Source organism: Bufo gargarizans, unplaced genomic scaffold, assembly GCF_014858855.1.
Source record: "Bufo gargarizans isolate SCDJY-AF-19 unplaced genomic scaffold, ASM1485885v1 fragScaff_scaffold_45_pilon:::fragment_2:::debris, whole genome shotgun sequence".
NCBI lineage: Eukaryota > Metazoa > Chordata > Amphibia > Anura > Bufonidae > Bufo > Bufo gargarizans.
Window position 1 is genome coordinate 423,043 of NW_025334121.1, and position 9,444 is coordinate 432,486.

At 47.4% G+C, this 9,444-nt stretch overlaps 1 pseudogene; it reads right to left on the bottom strand.

The window, feature by feature from the left end:
- Positions 1–1,042: 1,042 nt before the first annotated feature.
- On the bottom strand, positions 1,043–1,161 carry LOC122922556 (annotated as a pseudogene).
- Between the last annotated feature and the right edge of the window lie 8,283 nt (positions 1,162–9,444).

The window sequence follows — 9,444 nt, forward strand, 5'->3', positions numbered from 1 at the left end:
CCCCTCTCCCCTGCCGATACCTCCTCCAGGGCTCCCTTGGAAATGTAGTCCTGAATATAGGACTCTAGGATCCTCTGTTTGGCAGGCAGAAAACTTGGGAGAGAAACGAGATCTATTAGATTACCTGCAGAAACTATGCTTTGAACCCAGGAGTCTGAAATTTCCTGGGCCCATACATGTTTGAAGTGGGAAAGACGTCCCACCACGGGAAGCTGGGGGAGGGGTACGGGAAAATTCTGAGGCGTAACGACGGAGGCAGCAGGGTTTAACCAAAAGCCTCTGAGAGGCCCATAGTCAGGAGGGTTTTGCCTCCTTGGTGGGTTTGCGGGAGCGTCTTGAGGATCTTCGAGACTGCCCCCCCCCCAATCTCTACATGCCCTGGCCTGCTGTCCGGATCTGCCTCCGCGATTTTGCCTGCCACGACCCCGAAAGGGCTGTTGGGGGAGACTCTTCCCTTTCTTATCGGAGAGTCCCTCCATGATGTTGTCTAATTCCGAACCGAACAGGCGGTCCGGCTCGAAGGGGAGCCCACACAAATTGTATTTAGAAGCGTTATCCGCATTCCAGGGTTTCAGCCATAAAGGTCTTTGGGCAGCCGACACTAGGACCATTGTTTTGGCTGCCAACTTCAGTTGTAACTGGGACGTGTCACATAAGAAGTCCATGGCCAAATTAACAGATTTAAATGCGGCCAGGATATCGTCCCGGGAGACACTCTGGTCGACATCCGTTTGAATCTGATTCAACTTGGAACGCAAAAAGGAAGTGACCTCTGTAGCCGCAATAGACGTTGAGGCTGAGGCTGCGGCCGCCGAGTAGCTCCTTCTCAGGGTGCACTCTGCCTTCCTATCGAGAGGGTCCTGCAGACTAGACCCATCGTCCGCAGGGACCAGAGTGCAGCTGGACAATTTGGCTATAGTCATGTCCACCTTGGGAATGGAACCCCATGATTCCACCAAGGGTTTGGCCATTGGGAACATTAATTTAAACTTTCTGGTGAGGACTGGACCTTTTTCCGGTTTCCTCCATTCTGTGTTTTTTAAGTCAACGGAACCAGAGATTCCCAACCAGTCTCCCAAGCTGGTACTTGCCAAGCCTTAAGCTGCTTATCTTCTGCGATCTGACGAGTGCAGGTACATTCAGCTTAGAATAACCGTTGACCGCATCACAGAAAGAAGGGTCTCATCCGCCTTGAAGACACGCTGTGTCCAACCGGCGGGATTGGAGGACTCCCCTGTGTAAACATCATGGTCCCCTGACCTGATGGACTTCAATAACGTCTGCGTTTTTTCGGGTGGGAAAAAGCACGAAGTTGATTCCTCATCCTCAGAGGAAGATGACCCCACTGAGAAGGGCGTGGGTCTGTCAGCAGGGGCGGCAACTTCCAACGGAGTCTGGGAGGGAACCGGTAGCCTCTCATTCAGTAAACGCACTACCCCCTTGATGGAGTCATCCACATACGTCTTCGACCTCTGGTACATATCTTGCATAGTGGGTTCAGTGGTGGTGCGGGAACGACAACTGTCACACCTGGAGTAGGGGCAACTGTCATCCAAGGTCGTGTTGCAGTCATAACAGGCCAGGTGTTTCCTCTTGGCCGACGACTTCCGCTGCTGATCTGACTCTCTAGGAGAAGCCATCACTGTAATGAAAGGAAAGATTAAAACATCCCTAAAGCCCAACGACAGGGAGTTAAAAAACAAAAAATAACATAACGGTATGCCCACCAACACTGGAAAACCAGTGGCTGAATAAATCACAAGTCAAAAGACAGAGAAACTCTCAGACAAAGCGCAAAAGGACTCTGGAGCTAGCTTGTCAAAGCAGCGCAACCAGAGACAGAATGATGGGATCAGGGAGCTTAAAAAGGAAAAGCTCTGCCCAGGGGTGGGATTTCCTGTTGAAATCCATCCCCCTGAAAGCATCACCCCCACCGTCTATATATATAATTTAGGTTTAAAATAACCTAATATTATCTTTATATTTATATTTAATAATAATAAAAGAAAAGCCCCCCCCCCTGTGAAATGCTCCGGCCGGAACGGAAAGGAAAGGAACGGAGAAACCGGAGGTGACGTCGCCGCCGGCAGCGCGTCACCTCCAGTCATGGCGGCGCCCATGCCCCGCTGGCATCAGAGTGCCGGGAGAGAGTGCAGCACCGCCAGGCACAGGAGGAGAGCGCCACACCAAGAAATGGTACCGCACTACCCCCAAGTAAGCCGTAGGACCAGAGGTAGGTCCGATGGGGGGAAAAAAGAGTGCAACAATAAGCGCAGACAGCAAAGAAAAAAGGAGACAAATGGGGGAGAAAAAAAGAAACCCTGATTAAAAATACAGCCTCCTGCTCCTCAACTAGTAGATCATCTAATTCTTTGACTTGGCTAGGTGGTCTATATATCACACCTACACGCGTTACCTTATTATTATCAAGCTGCAAGGTAACCCAAACTGACTCTAAATTGGTCTCGCTAACTTGTATCAAATTTGATTTCATGCTATCTTTCACATACAGGGCCACCCCTCCCCCTTCTTGCCTTCTCTGTCTTTCCTGTATAGAGAGAACCCTGGTATTGTTATATCCCAGTCATTACTCCCATTGAACCACGTCTCAGTAACGGCCACTAAATCTATATTCTCAGATGCCATTATAGCCTCAAGTTCATTGATCTTATTGCCTAAACTGCAAGCATTTGTAGACAAGAATCTGAGCTTGTCATTTCTTAACCTTTGTGCTACTGGCATCTTCTGGCATTGTTCTGCGGGGCAGTCGGACTGCTGGATTATCACTTTTTTGCCCCCCTTTTATAGTTTAAATGCTCCTTTGCAAATACTTGGAACTGTTCACTGAGGACATTCGTTCCCTTGAGCGAAAGATGCAAACCATCTTTCTTGTACAGTTCTTTCCCATTCCAACAAGAGCTAACATGAGACACAAAGCCAAACCCTTGGTTCAGACACCATTCACCAAGCCATACATTGAATTCCCTAATGTGCATCTTCCTGTCATGCTGAAGGTTATGCACAGGCAAAACTGCAGAGAATGAAACAGTTGATGCAACCTCCCGTATATAATTTCCAAGTGTGTGAAAAGCTTCTTTCACCTTTGAAACCTCATTGCAAGCCAGATCATTTGTCCCAAGATGGACAATAACATCCACCTCCCTTCCCTGCTTTGCTTGCCTAACAATATTAAGGATCTGTCGTCTATCCCTGCTAGCGGTAGCACCAGGGAGACATCTCACAACACCATTTTCCTCAAACATCACACCTCTTAAGATGGAATCGCCCACCAACAGCTGAAATATGGGGAATTTGGAGTCCAAAGTAAACATTAGGGGTGAGTGAATCAAGCTTTGGATCCAAGATACATCAGTACCAAAGCTGAAGTACATACATTTTAATGCTGTACAGAGACAGGTCCCCGTACATCATTAAAACAACGTTTTTGAACAAATTGATTTTAGATCTTGGATCCGAAGCTTGATTCACTCACCCCTAGTCAACACCTATATCTCTTTGTCATGGTCCTAAAACCATTCCTCCACAATGTTCACTGTGTTCTAGGGAAAATTATACTGCTGAAAGAGGTCACTGCCATTAGGAAATACTGTTTCCATGAAGAGATGCATTTGGTCTGCAAGAATGTTTAGGTAGGTGATACATGTCAAAGTACATAAATGCCAGAAACCAAAGTTTCCCAACAGAGCATTGCTCGGAACATAACAGTATCTCCACCATCTTTCCTTCTTCTCATGGTTCATCCTCGTGCCATTTGCTTACCAGGCCACCTTCTCCCATTGCTTCATGGTCCAATTTTGATGCTTGCTCGATCATTGTTGGCTCTTTCAGCGGTGGTCAGGAGTCAGCATAGGAAATATGACAGCTGTGCAGCCCCATACACAGAAAGCTGTAATGTACTTTGTGTTCTGACACCTTTCTATCATCATTGACATTTTTAGCAATGTGTGCCACAGTATCTCTTCTGTAGGATCCTGCAAGAGGGGCTAGCCTAAGTTTCATAAGCACATGGATGACCCTTTGAGGCCCTTAACCCTTTTTTTGGTTCACAATTTACGTATTTTAAAACATTTTTGGAATGTGCAAATGCATACTGGAAACAGCTCACATCTGCTGTTTGGAGATTCTGTGACCCACTAGCCATCACTTTTCAGGTGAAACTTTGATAATTAGAAATTTCACTACGGATGGGAATTCCTGCATGCTAATTTGAAGAAGTACAAGTACATAGTGAGCTTCAGGACTAGAAACACAGTGGTCACCTAAACCGAGGAAAGCAGATTAAATGGCATATCAAACTGATATCCAGTTAAAATGAAAAGTCCATTACTGCTATTAGATCTACATATAAAATCTACTTGCACTCAAGTATATCATTCTGCAGCCAGAAAAGCCTTGGAAGACTTGAAAGGGTTGCTGCAATGGAAAGACATCCCTCTAAAGTGGAAACAAAGCCAGCTATGTATAAAGCCAGAAATATAGGGGCCAGGTATTGAGGATACACAAATGAAAATCTCATGTTTTGGGGTCAAATGGATGGTTGTGAGCAGAAAGGCTTGAGAAAGCTATATCGATGAAGTTTTGCAGCTTGTAGTGACTCATAGTAGATGTTATCTGCAGGTTTAGATTTGCATATCAGTAATTGGAGTTGGGTGTCTGGTAAGAATTAATGAAATCCACAAAGGTAGCATGGGCAAGTAACCAAGAGCTATCTTCAGTAAAAGAAGAACAGATAATGTTCTCTTTACATAGACCTGATCTCAATATATGTTGTCTTGCATTACCTTCAAAAGCAAGCAAGTGCCTAAAAGAATGTATTTAATATTAAATTTTGGTAAATTGTAATTCTGCCCTAGTAACACTTGTGAAAGTTTTTGTTTGCTTTATAGAATATTTAATTTGTACCTAGCATTATTGAAAACGACTTGTCGTAATATCGTCATGACTTCATTTTCTTTTGTAATGATATGAGTGCCAGGTGCTTGTCTGATAAATGTGGCACAAGGAACAATTACATTTGGGAACATTTTGAGTGGAGTACAGAAGTGTTGGTCAAGCACCAAAGTGCTCGGGTGCTCGAGTAGAACACCTCGAGTCGGGATGCTGGGGTGCTCTACTGAGCACCCGAGCACAATGGAAGTCAATGGGAGAACCCGAGCATTTAACCAGGCACCCCCTGTTCTGAAGAGGGGAGGGTGTCTGGTTCACAGGAAAAGGTCAGAAATTGACAGAAACACCACTGAAATGGTTTGGGAACAGCATGGGGAGAATGTCTGGATGCATCTTGGACTCCCAGGTCGCTGCTGGGAACGGTGTTGCCCCGAGTAGTATGCCACTTTTACAGACTGACAATAATATTCACAAAACCGAAGATAAAATAGATTATAGAGGAAAAATTGTTAGGAATTTTTTTTCCCTGTACATTTACTTGTATATAAAGTGCAAGTGCTGCCAAAAATTACAAGGAAGAGGCACTCCGATACAACCTGTATATCACATAAAGGAGGGCCTCATTCACATTGTGGTACAATTGTTCAGGTAGTGGGACTCCTACACTCATAAAGCCTATGCACTAAGTGAAAGGGCTGCCAAAAATTACAAAGAACCGGCACTACAATACATCCTTTATTGCACATAAAGGAGGGCATCCTACACACCCATGAAACATTATGATTGATGGCCTGCTGGTGACACTCAAACTATTGGAGCAAGGACCTGCTGATCTGACAGTCTGAAACATAAGGGGCAAGGGCCTGCTGCTGAGCTGACCCTCTAAAACATTAGGGGCGAGTGCCTGCTGCTGAACTGACCTTCTAAAACATTAGGGGCGAGTGCCTGCTGCTGATGTGACCATCTAAAACATTACGGGCGAGGGCCTGCTGCTGATGTGACCATCTAAAACATTATGGGCGAGGGCCTGCTGGTGAACCTCTAAAACGTTAGGGGTGAGGGTCTGCTGCTGAGCTGACTATCTAAAACATTATGGGCGAGGGCCTGCTGGTGAACCTCTAAAACATTAGGAGTGAGGGTCTGCTCAGCAGCAGACCCTCTAAAACATTATGGGCGAGTGCCTGCTGCTGATCTGACCTTCTAAAACATTAGGGGTGAGGGTCTGCTGGTCACCCTCTAAAACATTATGGGCAAGGGCCTGCTGGTGACCCTCAAAAACATTATCGGTGAGGGCCTGCTGGTAAACCTCAAAAACAATATGGTTGAGGACCTGCTGGTGAGCCTTATAAAAATTATGGGCAAGGGCCTGCTGGTGACCCTCTAAAACATTATGGGTAAGGCCCTGCTGCTGAGCTGACCCTCTAAAACATTAGGAGTGAGGGCAGCCTAATAAGCATGTTGATATGATGGAGGAGGAGGAGGATGGGAAAAGGGAGATTGAACCATATACCCTTTTTAGTGGTGGGAGGGGTGCATGGGAATACAGTGTATTTAATACACCATAAAAGCCACATTTAGAGTGCCTTTATGTTCATCCGCTTTCCTCTGGTGCAGTAGAGAAGTCAGGGGCAATCCAGGCCTTGTTTATTTTTATAAGAGTCAACCGGTCACAATGTTCAGTTGACAGGCGGATGCGCTTATCAGTTATTATGCTCCCAGCAGCACTAAATACATGCTCTCACAAAACGCTGGCAGCGGGGCAGGCCAGCACCTCCAAGACGTAGAGCGCCAGTTCATGCCACGTGTCCAGCTTGGACACCCAATAGTTGTAAGGCACAGAAGGATCACTGAGGACACTGACACCGTCTGCTATGTACTCCTTCACCATCTTCCAAAACGATTCCCTCCTTGTGACACTAGGCCCCACATCAGGTTGAGGGTGCTGGCGGGGTGTCATAAAACTGTCCCAGGCCTTGGAGAGTGCTGCCCTGCCTCTGTTGGAACTGCTGTGTGTTCCCCTCATCTCCCCTCCTTGGTTCACCAAGGAACTACATACTCTGCAGCCAGCATTGTCAGCTGGAAATTTTTGGAGCAAATTTTCCACAAAGACCATCTGGTATTGCACCATTTTGCTTGTCCTCTCCATCACAGGAATGAGAGATGAGAAGTTATTTTTGGAGCGGGGGTCGAGAAGGGTGAACAACCAGTAATCAGTGTTGGCCCACCAGAGTCCCAACAGACCTGACTTCGCTGTCATCATCAGGAGGATGACTCTCAATTTCCTCATCCTCTTCCTCCTATTCTACCCATCCATGCTGAACAGATGGAATAAAACTTCCACGGGTACTATCCTCTGTAGTGGAGGCAACCATCTCCTGCTCCTCCTCATCATCATCCAATTTGCCCTGAGAAGACAAACTCAGGGTTGTTTGGCTATCACCCTGTGTACTGTCTTCTCCTATTTCCACCTCTTCCACATGCAAAGTGTCTGCCTTAATTGTGAGAAGTGAACGTTTGAGTAGACACAGAAGGGGGATGGGTACACTGATAATAGTGTTATCGCCGCTCACTATCTGTGTTGATTCCTCAAAATTACATGAAACCTCACAGAGGTCAGACATCGATGCCCACTTGTCGCTTGTGAAGAGCGTAAGCTGACTGGAAAGGAGACTACCATGTTGCAGCTGGTATTCCACTACTGCCCTCTGCTGATCACAAAGCCAGGCCAACATGTGGAATGTGGAGTTCCAGCGCGTGCTCACGTCGCACAACAGTCGGTAAGCTGGCAATTGCAAGCGCTGCTGCAGCGTTGCCAGACCGGCGGAAACTGTAGATGACTTTGGGAAATGGGCACACAAGCGGCGCACCTTCACAAGTAGCTCAGGAAAATTGGCCGCTGAGCCACTAGGTTGAACACGTGGGCTAGGCATGGTATGTGTGTGAGCTTGCCGAGCTCCAAAGACGCCACCAAGTTATGGCCATTATCAGACACAACCACAGCTTAATCTGGTCCCTTATCCGCTGCCGCAGCTCTGCAGTGGTGTGCTGCTTGTCACCTAAGCAGATCAGTTTAAGCACGGCCTATTGCGGCTTCCCCACTGGAGTGCTACACTGCTTCCAGCTACTGACTGATGTCTGACTGGTGCTGCAAGATGATTCAGAGGTGGAAGTGGATGAGGAGGCCGCTAACGTAGGTGTTGGCAAAAACCCTGATGGAAGTAGGGCCCGCAATCCTTGGCATCGGCAGCACTTGTGCCATCCCAGTGTACGACTCGCTCCCGGCCTCCACAACGTTCACCCAGTGGGCTGTCAGGAAAATGTAGTGTCCCTGGCCAAAAGCACTTGTCCATGTGTCAGTTGTTAAGTGGACCTTCTCAATAACTGCGTTGGTCAGGGCACGGGTGATGTCACTGGACACATGCTGATGTAAGGCTGGGACTGCACACCGTGAGAAATATTGGCGGTTGGGCACAGAGTAATGCGGGATGGTCACTGCCATCAGGCTGCGGAAAGCCTCAGTGTCAACAAGCCTAAATGGCAACATTTCCAGGGCCAGCAATTTGGAAAAGTGCACATTTAGTGCCATGGCCTGTGAGTGGGTGGCTGGGTATTTGCGCTTTCGTTCAAAGGTCTGGGGTATAGACATCTGTACGCTGCACTGGGACACAGAAATGGATGTGCTAGCTGATTGTGCTTGCAAAGGTCCAGGTGCATGGCGGGAGGCATCCAGGCCTGCGTCATGGACAGGGGATTGGCCACCACATAACACAGGGGAAGAGGAGGCAGTGGTGTGACCCGCAGACACTGATTGTGGACCCAGTCTTTCGACCCACCTATTAGGGTGCTTTGATGTCATGTGGTGGATCATGATGCTGGTGAGGTTTCTAGTGTTCACGCTCATGCTCATTTTGGTACGGCACAGGTTGCAAATGACAATTCTTTTATCATCCGCACTTTCCTAAAAAAAGCGCCAGACTGTGTAACACCTACCCCTTTAGCAAGAGAGATTTCTGCAAGGGGGTTCTCCAGGGGAACAGTTACGGGCCTGTTTGGTCTGGTGTGTCTTCTCCCTTTTGCGAATCCACTCCCTCTTCCAGCCTGTTGCGGTGCTGCGGATCCCTCCCCCTGACTTCATCGTCTACCACCTCCTCTTCCACTTCCTCACTCTGGTTATCCTCCTGACTCATTGACCTAACCACAGCCTCAGTTATTGACAACTGTGTCTCATCCTCATCATCAACCTTTTGAGACACTAATTGTGGTTGACTTGTTGGCAACTGTGTCTCATCATCATCATCCTCCACCTCGTGAAACACTAATTGCCGTTCCCCACCCTCATCTTCTTGTAACTTTGAATGCTTAAGAGTTTGGGAATCAGGGCACAATATCTCATCATGTCCCTCTTCAAGCGGCCTTGGCGAGAGGGCCAAATCAAGGAATGGCGCTGAAAAGAGCAATTTGGAATATCCGAGTGTGGGATCACTTGTTTGCCAAGACTCTCCATAGTGAGAGGAAGGAGGATCAGGGTGTGGATTC